Source organism: Rattus norvegicus, chromosome 8 (assembly GCF_021556685.1).
Source record: "Rattus norvegicus strain SHRSP/BbbUtx chromosome 8, alternate assembly SHRSP_T2T, whole genome shotgun sequence".
NCBI lineage: Eukaryota > Metazoa > Chordata > Mammalia > Rodentia > Muridae > Rattus > Rattus norvegicus.
In genome coordinates, this window is record NC_141541.1 from 64122743 (window position 1) to 64134916 (window position 12174).

The window sequence follows — 12174 nt, forward strand, 5'->3', positions numbered from 1 at the left end:
CACACAGGAGCCAGCTCAGCTTTCCTTCCGTTCATATCACTCAAGGGGAACCACAGTAACCATTGAAATACATTGTTAAGCTCTATGGTTGCAATTCTACTGATGAGCTACGGAAACAAACACTTTGCACATAAAAATATGCAAGATATTCTTAGTATTTTTAAAGAGAGATATAGTATGGTGAAGGTCGTGGAGCCTTAAGGAGACAGCCTTGCTGAATGAAGGATGTTACTGGAGGTTTGAAGAGTTCTTAATCTCACCCTATCTCCAGCTCATTCTCTCTCTTTCCTGTTTCTGGTTGAACGTGGGACTTCTTAGAATAAATATGTAAACACGACCTGTTTAGCCTATTTGATGATACTTTATGTATATGATTTCAGGGTCAATATGTATGACAGGGTCAGGGGGAGGGGGAGCGCATCTTCGAAGACTATTTCCCTGGTTCTCAGTATTCTCCAGTTGTCTGTATTTCTTTTTCTATGGGTGGGGCTCAGTGAGATTCTCCTCCATATTAGCATGTCTGTTGGTGTTTGTACTTCGGGTCTTGTGTGGGCAGCCATACCGTTGAGGGATCATTGATGACGTTTCCCTGCCATTTTTCTGGGAGCAGATCTCCTGGTCTTCTGACTCTTACAACTTTTCTACACCTTCTCCATTGATGTTTCCTGGACCTTAGATACAGGAGTTGTGTTGTGTGTGTATCAACTGAGGCTTGGCACCCTCTGGAGAATTTTTCAAATTGAACTCAATGCATTTTGGTCATGCATTTGGTCAAGGCATGGTCATAAGCCTACAGAGGCCAGAAGTGGAATGCGGTGGAGGATCATAGGCTCCTATAATTGAGGCCTTGTTCCCTGGAAGTTGATGCTGTTTGGAAAAGTTGTGGAATGTTTAGGAAGTGGAGCGTTGCTGGGGAAAGTACACCACTGTGGGCAGGCTTCGAGAGTTCACGGCCTCACCCAGCTTCCAGTTTGCCCTTTTCAGTTCGTCTTGGCTTTCATCACCATGTTTGACATGGATCCCTGTGTGATCCAAACGCAACATGAACTCTTTCATGAGCTGCTTTTGGTCCTAGTGTATTACCACAGCAACAGGAAAGTAAGTAATACAAGTGTTGCCACCAGGGACTACTAAGAAATCAAAGTACGTATTGAACATCAACAGTACCTTCACTAGCACCACAGGCCTTTTCTGCCACTGCCACAGTCGCTGTTTCAGGTCTGACACTGGAGGACTCGGTGGGCCTAAGTCCCAGTCTTCTCAGTATAGCACTAACTGGAATGCGTTCACAACAAAGAGGGGTCAGCTCAATAGAATTTAAAAAAAAAAAAAACAATAACCAGAAAAAGTACAACTGTTCTGTGTATAACATTTGATCTCAATAGTGACTTTCGAGCACACTCATCTGATACAGAGTGTTACTTCTTAAATATCACAACATCAGGGTCCATTTTAAATATCACAACTATGGCATGGTAAGGTCTCAATTCATGAAGTATTTGACAGAGAAGCAATGTGACTCGGCGTGTGAGATATCCATTAAGATCCATGTAAACCAAGTGAGACTGACACAAGTACTGGCTACACCATTGTTGGTGCTACGACACTCTATTGCCCTAGCACTTACATTAAGCCTGATGACTCTTAGAAAGCAAATGAACATAAATCCTTAAAGGATAGTGGTAGGTCTACAGGCTGCTCTGTGGTGTTTGCTGAATGCTAAGGCTAATCAGCTGTGGTTGGGTCCAGCTTCAGACCAGTAGGCTACTCTCTTCATTCTTCACCTAACCATGATGTTTTACAATCTGTGAAGACTGGATAATATCACATCCAGATAGGGAAGTGGGTAAGAGGCTGCCTTCGTACCACGTGACATGGTTGCCCCGAGAGAAAAAGACAGAACAGGGATGGGTGTTCTACTTCTTTTTTTTAGTTCCTAATTTAAATACTAACCATTTTCTCCAAAAGAAGTGATAAGAGGGAGTTTGGTTAGTTTAAGTGTCTTTGTTTCCATAACGATGCTTACCATACAATGACCACACAATGACTCAGACTCCACGCCATTCTAATATGGCTGTTATATTACAGTGTAGGGGGACAGACTTTCCCTTCTATTTATATATTCTGGATAAGCCTTCAAACTGAATGAACAAGACAAGGAGTCTGGTGATTTGGTGATTTAACGGATGTGTCTGTGCACATCACTTTTTAGATGACAACTGTCATCGACACTGTCGTGAAGTCTGAACTAAGAAAAGTTCCAGAGGAGGACAGAGCCTTCACTAGGTCTGTGTGCACCTCCCCTGCTCCTTCTTCCTCAGCAAGGTTCAGTTTCTACACTACAAACTCGACTGTCCACAGTCCAATCCTGAGCAAGATACACAGTCCTACCTGCCTTTAACAACAACAATCCGTAGTGGACGTCAACTTATAGATGTGCCCTCAGTCACAAGGCGTATTGAAAATAGTGACATAAAATCATACGGTTTGATGAATGTATACATCCACTGAGAATATTGGCTTCCCACACTCTCATATTAGCCAACATGGAAACAGCACCAGTGAGGGGAAGTAAACTTCAGGCAGAAAGTGTAACTCATCTTGAAAAGAAGTACGGTCAAAATAAAGAGACCATGTTAATAACTTAGTGGCCTTGAGTCCTGAGATGTGTGGCTCTTTGGACTTAAATTACATCATCTACAGTGCTAAGGCACTGGCCTAGCATAAGCCATGTAGAAGCAAAATCCAATGATGACACCTGTCCGTCACGTTTTCTGGTGTAGCGTCTCCTATTGTCAAAATCAACTTGCCGAGAAGCAGAAAGGTTTTTATTTTCCTGGGTTGTGTGGGTTATCGTTGTTTCTGGTGGCTGTTTTACTCTTCTCAGAGTCTCATGTCACAACCTGGGATGACCAGGAAAAGCCTCAGACTGATCACCACGCGTTCCTCTCTATAGTGCTGGGATTACAAGACTGTGCATCAACTCCCCAAGGTACTCAGTGCTGAGGATCAAACCCAATGCTTTCTGCATGGTAGCCTAGTTTTCTGTAAGCTAAACACCAGAGCCAGCCTGGGACCTCTCTAGCTTTTAAACTCATATCTCCAGCATAATGCAGGGATGCTGTCTCAGCCTTGACCACTGAGACAGCTAAGTTCACTGTATGTTGGAATTATTCTGGAAAGCTAGGGTTCCTCCATAATTTCTACCCAAATCTTGATAGAATAAAAGGCACAGTTTATAGCTTGCAATGTCACGTTTACACCTCCTATCTGGAAACACAGTTTGTTCTTGTACTCCCTGGCTAACCCTCTGGGTCACCTGCCTCCCTGTCCTGGTAGGTTCGTCTTTAGTAGGATATGTGCTGAGAAAAGAGTCCATCGGGGATGTCCGTGGTGAGCTACACACTAATATGGGGAAAGCGAACTCTTAATTTTTTTCATTGACAAAATTAACATTGGAAATTGGCTGGAAAATCAAGGTGTTTGGGGAAGGAAACATATGCAATTGTCTGTTACACAATCTCAAGGTGACTAATATAAATGATAGAACTAAAAGCATGTGACTTTGATTGTGTCTCTTGGAATATCAGTTGTAAACAAAGCCTGGTATCCTCATTTCTCTTAGGTAACTCTGAAAACAGTGGTGCAGTAAGTGCTTAATTCTTATCTCCAGCATGTCTTAAGAAAGCCGTTCTAGAATACATACGGTATCTGCGCTTCCTTGACTGGACCTGAAATTCAGAGAAGACACTCTTAAGCTCAGATCATATTGAGTTATGTTTGTCTTTAGTTCTTCTAGTGACTTTGGGCAGTGGTAAACAGGACTTGGAAGAGTGGCCAAGTAAGAGATTCCGCATTAGTCTTATTGTGTGATACCCTTACAAAACACATGAGGCTGAGTACTGTGTAAAAAAAAAAAGTATTTTTTCACATTTCTGCCCATTTAGCTCAGATGAGGCCATCTTACCTCTTTGTCCCATACCGAGAGTTTCCTTAAGGGTTTGTTGGCACATGGCAGAGAACTATTATGACAACCTGGTATTGTGAGATGAATTAAGGGTTGCTTCTGGGTCTGGATTATTTACCCTAACTTCATGCTTTAAAGGTCTCAATGCCTCAATGTCTTTATAATGGACATTAAAATACTTTACCACATCAATATCTGGGGAAATACATTCCAACTGTCTTAATCTTAGAAATCTCCTGAAGAAAGATAAGAGAACACTTAGAAAGAAACAAACTTTCCATGGGCAATGTGTGCCAACTTTTGGGTGAAAATCATTCATTTTAATCTAGACCAAAAAAAAAAAAACTTGTCAGAAGAAAGGCTCCCTTAAAACAATCTGCAGAATCTGGTACTGCAGATTTTCATACTTAGCCCTCCATCAAGAATGACTTGATCCAGTTCCAGTTCCTCCTTTTACTAGAAAATTCTTGAATACCTGTAGTGTAGGTTATCAGTTTTATCACTCACCTGTGATAAAATGGAATATAGAGGAATCCTAAAACTTACCTTTCAGTGTCTTAGAAAAAGGAAAAGGATATTTTACCTTAATTGGCAATGGATTTTTCTCCTTTTCTTGGGGAATCTTCATCTGGTGTTTATCAGACAACCCTGGAAGCACACAAAGTAGGTCTGAGCTCACGGTACCACTTACTGCTTAACAGGGGCTCTTGGCTTGGTGTGGACAGAGTTCTATGGATTTAATCTAAACATTTAGGCTTAATGCACATAATTCACTAATAAATATGGCTGTGTTGATAGGTGAACACACTCTTGGCTGGGGAAAAAAATTAAGAGAAGTCCTCAAGAAATTGAAAGGAAAGCTTGCCTATTTATATGTGACTCTAAAGCTGTCTGAAAATATTTCATTGAGGAGACAATGAAGTAAATGTTTATGATAGGTTTCTACTACTTCTTCAAACCATTTTGAAATCAGGGCAGCTGGTACTTTTATCTAAGTATCTGTCAGACTTCTTTTAATTCCATTGGCCAGCATCTAGATTCCTCATTCATTAACTGTATGTGATTTTTAGTTATATATAATTTTAATATTGTATGTGTGTGTAAGAGTGTAAATGAAGTGTGTGTTTGTGCATGATATATATTATGTGAGTCCAGAAGACAACTTTGTGGAATTTCTTTTCTCCTTCATTGTTTACATGAGATCTGGAAATCAAACACAGGTAGTCATGTTGGATACTTTTTGTTTTGTTTATTTTGTTTTGTTTTAATGTCTATCTGAGTGCCTGTATGTATGTGCACCATTTCCATGCCTGATGACATCACAGGTTAGCATAGGACATTTGATGCCCTGAAGCTGAAGGAACAAATGTCCATGAGAATTCGATATAGGCTCTAAAAAACTGAACTTGGGTCTTCTGGGAGAGTGGCAAACATTTCTGACTGATGTGCAAATACTCTCCAGTCCCTGAAATATTCATTTTATATACAATTATGACTAATTTAAAAAGTCAAAAAACTGATAGTATTAAATTTTGAAAGTAGCCACTAGAGCTGCTAAAACACCTCGTGCGTCTTTTCCACCGTGGTGGAATGATCCCCTTGAGCTATAAGCCAGGATCTTACCAAGCTTTTGGTCAGGTGTTTTGGCAGCAATAGAAAAGCAACTAATACACAATGGTCTAGTCATTGACTCTGTCCATTTGGAAGACCTTTAGTTGCTGTTCTCTCTTCCTCGACCACCCAAGCAAAGAAATAACCCAACTGCCCCCAGACCTTTTCATCGGATCAGACTAAGAATGCCAATATCTACCACTACCATGGCCATTGCTTTGAAGGCTATTTATACCTAAGTAATTTTCACCCTCTTCCATATCGAATCTGGAAGAGTCAGCGGAGAGTCTATAGCCATGCCTGTCATAGGTGAAGCCACACTGCCTCACAGGAACCAGCTCAGCTTTCCTTCACTTCATGTCGTGCAATCAGAACCAAAACAAGTGTTTAAATGTTTTCACATTGTGGGCTGAACTTGCACAGGTAAGCCAGAAAAATACGGCAAGACACAGCCATTCTTTTCACAAAGATATAGTATAATCACAATACTATTAATAAGAAGCTGACTGCAGGATTCCCATAGCATCAGTAGGGCTGCATGACTTTTCTGCTTTATTCTCTATCACATGCCTTCGTCCATGTCCTTCTACCAAAGCCTCTTACTGCTTCTCTGGACTTCTAAAGAGAAGTTAAACTTTTAAATGGCTGGCATTGTTTGAAGACTGTGGGGCTTTTAACATTGTACACTATTTTATTACATGTGAGATCTTGGAGAAATACAGGCAAGACTAAGGTTGAACAGGGGCCTACTTATGTGCCAACGCTTCTGTGCATGCTTATGGCCCAAGGATTGAACACAGTGCTTTGGATACAAACGTCTCTCAAAGCTCATGCATTTGTATGTTCGATTCCATAGGTGGTGGCGATGTTTGAGGGAAGTCATATAACTTGTAAGACTGTAAGCCTGACTTGGAGAAGTATTTCCTTATGTGTGGGCTTGGCAAGTTTGTGGCCTCACCCCACTTGCATCCAATGTGTTCTGCTTTCTGAATGTAATTGGAAATGGGATCTCTTGGCTTCTTTCTCTACCCCATCTATCCCGAGCCTCTTCCAAAATAGACTGTATCATTGGAACATAAGCCAAAAAACAACCAATGTAAAAATTGGTGCCAGAAAGCTGGGGCATTGCTGTGACAGACCTGATTGCATTCTTTGATGGAGGATTCTGGAAATGTATAAAGATCCATTGAGTGTTCAAAATGTAATAAGCTTATAAGTAGGATGTTGGAAAATAATGTTAAAAGACAGACAAGCAAGGAAATCTGGGTTTGTGGTGTTTCAGAGAGCTGCAAAGTCTCCTTGGAGCCTTGAATGAGGTTTGGGTTAGGAAGCTATGAAAAGAATTCTGCTCTTTACTGGGACAATGGCCCTTGGGTAGCCAGGGCTGGGAAATCAGATGAATAGGGAACCAGCATGGTCGCTGAGGTGAAATCTTGCTATGGTGGCATAAAAGTTGCAGGATTGAAGGGGACATGGATAGAAGCTGAGGCGGGGCACCATGTGGAGTGGTCAGAGTCCCTAAAGAGAGGCCAAACAAAAGCCATTGGTGAAAATCCAAGCTCAGTTGCAGGGAGACCTCTGCCTATTGGAGATGACAGGATACAGAAAGCAGTGAGCTTGGAGTGGAGTTCGCATTAGCCTCCAATAGAAGGCATGAGGGCTGCCAGTGGCTATCTGTAAGCTCCGTAAGTCTTTAAAGGCAGATGGTAAGTACTTCCTAAATATGTTGGACACTGAGCTTCTTGTACTATTTTGTTGTTCTTGTTTTGTTTTCCTTTCTTTTCACTATGGCCTTCTTATTGCTTCTTTGAACAAAAAGAGCACTTGAAACTTTTTTTTGGACAGGAAACTACAGTTAAGAGATTGACCTTTTAAAGAGAACTTGAACTTGCCAAGTGGTTGGCATTATTTGAAGACAGTGGGACTTTTAATGTTGTACGCTATTTTATATCAACAGGAGATCTTGAAGAAAGTCTGGAAAGGCTATGAGTTGACAGTGGCCTGCTTATGTGCATGCTTGTGTGTCAAGTCGACAAGACTGAACAGGGCTATTTAATCCTCATCATCTACCTCCACACCTAGGAAGACAGAATCAAAACTAGGGAGCTGCTTCCATCGGATCGGCCTGTGAAAATGATTGTGGGCATATTCTCGACTGCTAATTGACATAGGAGGACCCAGACCACTATGGGTGGTGTCAATCCTTAGGCAGATGGGGCTGTATTGTATAGTGACTGAGCAAACCAGAAAGAGCAAATCAGTAAGCAGCACTCCTTCTTGATCTCTGCTTATGTTCCTGCCTCCAGCTTGCTGTCTTGAGCCCCTGCCTTCACTTTCTTTAATGGTGGACTGTAACTCAAAGATGAAATGAGCCTTTTCCCCACAAAGTTACTTTTGATCAATATGTTATCATGTCACCAAAAAGCAAATTATAACATGTGCCTTTGACAAGATGTAGGACACAGAAAATAACTAACATCCTTATTAATAAAAGCACGGGCAGGACAGCGACATGGGAAGGAAACAACCTTTGCTTGACCATTAGAGGACAGTAACAAACTACATTAAACTCTGGGCCAGATGGCATGGCCAGTTCTTTCTCTAAGGAGTATGTTATCTTCTTGCAAAGAGTGAAAAAACAAGAGAGAATAATAAAGTTATTTGGTCATAACATTGAGAATAGCATAAACAATGACTTACTAATACAGCATCGTCATTGCTTCTGCCTATCAGGGAGACCCTTAAATTGACTATCAACCATGGAGAAAGAATAACATGACTGTTTCTAAACCATCTCATATGATCAGAAATGTCATTACCCACCGCTAATACATTTTTCCAACTCTAGGCTGTCATTAGACATATCAACCATGCTGGTAGGGTCATCCATGCCACCCATATCATCAGAATCTAGACGTAAGTAAGTGGAGAGAGCATCTTACATCTTGGTACCTGTAGTGGGTTAAACATGCATTGCAAAATAACAATCTCAGTTTTCCTCATTCAGTGGGGACCACAATGGTAGTTTAAGTGTGTTTTTAAGCCCCATGTTTGCACTTCTCCTTATAAGTTAGGGAAATTAACACTTCAACTATCAAAAGAGTTTTAGAGATATCTTCATCTTATTCAGAGGAGATACCAGAAAATATAAAACTATTATTAACACAGAATGTAAACAATGGGTTACCACAATTCCATCAGTACAGTCATGGGATTTTTATGCCTTATTCAATGTCACTTGGCCATGAGAAAAAGGGGCCAGAGGCAGAATATAATGGTTTCAATAGGAAATGAATCTCAAAAGCTCATGTATTTAAACATTTGGGTCCTTAGTTGGTGGTGTTATTTGGGGGAGGTTATAGAATGTTATGGTCTTGAAGTCTTACTGATCAAAGTACATCCCTGGGAGTAGGGGTTAAAAATGGATAGGTTTACCCCACTTGTAGGCCTGTTCTAATTGCTGCATCTGGTTGATGATTTGATCTCTCAGCTTCCTGTTCTGACTTTTGTGCTCCCAAGCTTCTCCTACCATTATGGGTTCTACCTCTGGGACTGTAAGCCAAAATGCATTCTTTCTTCCATAAGTTCCTTTTCCTGCTGCTGTTTTATTACTGCAACAGAAAAGAAACTAATACAGAAATCGGTGGCAGGAAAAATGATACGTTGCTGTGATCCAACTGACTAGTTTATTTTGAGGATTGTAGAAGCATCTGGAACTTGACTTGAGCCATTGAGTGCCCAGAGCTTAATAGGTGGGTGAGAGGTTGGGAGATAAGACTGAAAGGCAGACAGTGTAGGCCTGAGTTGTTTCATACAGCAGCAGACACTCTGCTGGGGTTATTTTCAGGTGTCAGGTGGAGCTGACAAGGCTCCACAGGTGACAAGACATGCTGCTGGTCATAGAACCACAGAGGTACAACTTATCCAAGAAGCAGGGTCTGAGCGAGTCACAGATATTGAGCATTTCATCTCTTAGACTATGGGGTTTACGTTGTGTTTTCATTTTAAGTATGCCCTGACTCTTCCTTCTAAGAAAACAAGGTATATGACTTCTTCCACATTTGAGAAAAGCTTATAGTTAAAAAGACTTTGGATTTCTAAAGAGAACTTGAACTTTTAAATGGTTGGATTTATTTGAAGACTGTATATTATATTATTTATATATTATTATATATTTTTATATATTATTTTATATATTATTATACATATAATATTATTATATATTATTATATTATTTTATTTATATATTTTTTATATATTATTATATTATTAATATGATATCTCAGGGACAAGCAATAAAGAAAGAATTATGATTTGAATTTAATAGCCGTGTGTTTGGGTGTCACGTTATAAGTGTGCCTTGTGTTGGTTAATCTTCATTGTCAGCTTCACATACCTGAAAAGAAGGGACCTAAACTGGAGAACTGTCTCCATCAGATTGGTCTGTAGATATCTGTGTGGGCCATTGTCTTAATTGCTAATTGATCTCGGAAAGCCTAGCCAACTGTGAGTAGGCCTATTCTTATACAGCATAGCCTTAGAAGTGTATTAAAGGTAGCTTAGCAAACCAGAGAGATCAAGTCAGTAAGGAGTGTTCTTCCATGATCTCTGCTAACTTTCCTGTCTCTAGGTTCCTACCTTAACTTCTCTCCATGATGGCCTATAACTTTAAAATAAAATGAAATAAATCTTTCCCTCGAGTTTCTCTTGTTACTGTGTTTCTCAAAGCAACAGAAAGCAAACTAGAACAGTGTACTCTTGACAAAGGGCAGAACACAGATAATACGTAATGAAAACATAAAACATGAGGAAAGGAATGTTTTCAACAATCTAGATGACAAAAACCCACATAAACCTTTGGATCAAATGATATGGTCATTTCTCTGCCCTTGGAGTATATCACCTTCTTTTGCAGAAGGGGAAAAAAATAAGAAACTGGGTCCTTGTCTTTCTACTTACAGTCCAGATTATGTGGCATGAGATGGTCAATTTACACAAGGCCTTGAATTAGACTGTGTGATCTGGGTTGAGTGCAAAATGTCCCACATAGCCTCAAACATTCAAACACTTGGCTCTGTGCTGGCAGGGCTGCTTGAGGAGGATTGGCTCCCTCAGAGGTAGATCTTCCCTGGAGAAGTGACCCACTGAGGAAATTTTAGGCTTTAGAGTCCAACCTCATTTCTGCTAACTCTTGAGTATGGATACAACATGACCAACTGGCTCCTGCACTGGCTAAGAAACCTTCCCTGACAGCTGTCACATCTCCCCCATGGTGGAATCATCTCTTTGACTATACGCCACAATAAGCCCTTTCTCAACTAAAATGCTTCCTGTCAGGAATTTGATCAGAACAGTGAGAAGAGCAACTAAATAAAATGATTAAATAGTTTCATCATTGCTTCTTAGCCAATTGGAAGACCCTTCAAACTGACAGTCTTTCATAGATACCCAAAGAGAAGGAATAATAACCCAAATGATCCCGTTGGATCTGACCAGGAATGCCAATACCTACCACTACTACTAACATAGCTGCTTTCAAGGCTGCTCTCTTCATGCAAGTCATTCTCAGCGTTGACCTCATTAAAACCATCGGTATCTGGAAGAAAGTCAGGGAAGAGTTGAATCTGACCAGGAATGCTATTACCTACCACTACCAAGATCTTCGCTTTGAGGGTATTCTCCATACCCAAGTTATCTTCAGCATTGGTCTCATTCATAGAGCTAAAATTTGGAAGAAAATCAGGGAAGAATTGGATGTGACCAAGAATGCCAATACCTACCACCACCAAGATCATCGCTTTGAAGGCTGTTCTCCCTATCCATGTCATCCTCAGCATTTTCTTCAAACATATCAATATCTGGAAGAAAGTCAGGGAAGAGTTGGATATGACCAGGAATACCATTACCGACCACCACCAAGGTCATCACTTTAGAGAATGTTCTCCCTACCCAAGTCATCCTCAACGTTGTCTTCAAACATATCAAGATCTGGAAGAAAAGTCAATGGAGACAGTGAGTGACTCATACCTTGGTGACCATAGTAGGTGAAGCCACCCTGCCTCACACAAGAACAAGTTCAACTTCCTTTGGGTCACATCATTCACTGAGAACCACAATAGAAGTTTAGTGTTATATATTTTTTGATTTTGTGGTTGTAGTTCTACTGATGAACTAGGAAAATTAATATCTCACTATGAAAAGGCAGTGCAAGAAATTTTAATTCTTTTCATAAAAGAGACAACTTAATCTACAACTACTGTTGATAACTCAAACTAATTAGCGAACGAGTGTCCACAGTACCATCAGCAGCGCTACAGGACTTCTCTGCTGTACACACAGTCTCCAAGTCTGAGAGTGTGCAGTGTCTATTCAAGCCAATGTTTGTAAATTCTGTTCTTATCAAAGGAGCACCTAGAACGCAAGCACAACAGAAGGAGGTCTGCGGGGGATCAAAGAGGCAAACTAATCATCAATCTGCATTTTAACATTTATTCTGCATTTTAACATTCATTCTGCATTTTAACATTTATCTCATTACTTATTTCCAAGCACATCCTCCTGATTCAGGATACAGAAAATGTGGTTCATCTACACAA

General features: G+C 40.4%; 1 long non-coding RNA gene across 1 annotated transcript in view; it reads right to left on the reverse strand.

Moving 5' to 3' along the window:
* LOC501003 (similar to PGC7) overlaps positions 1–12174 on the reverse strand; it is a 65124-nt gene that overhangs the window by 41455 nt on the left and 11495 nt on the right. The window contains 7 exon segments of the long non-coding RNA NR_175005.1: positions 1168–1275; positions 3707–3731; positions 4551–4615; positions 11091–11174; positions 11359–11436; positions 11528–11566; positions 11879–11989. This is a non-coding gene — a long non-coding RNA (similar to PGC7).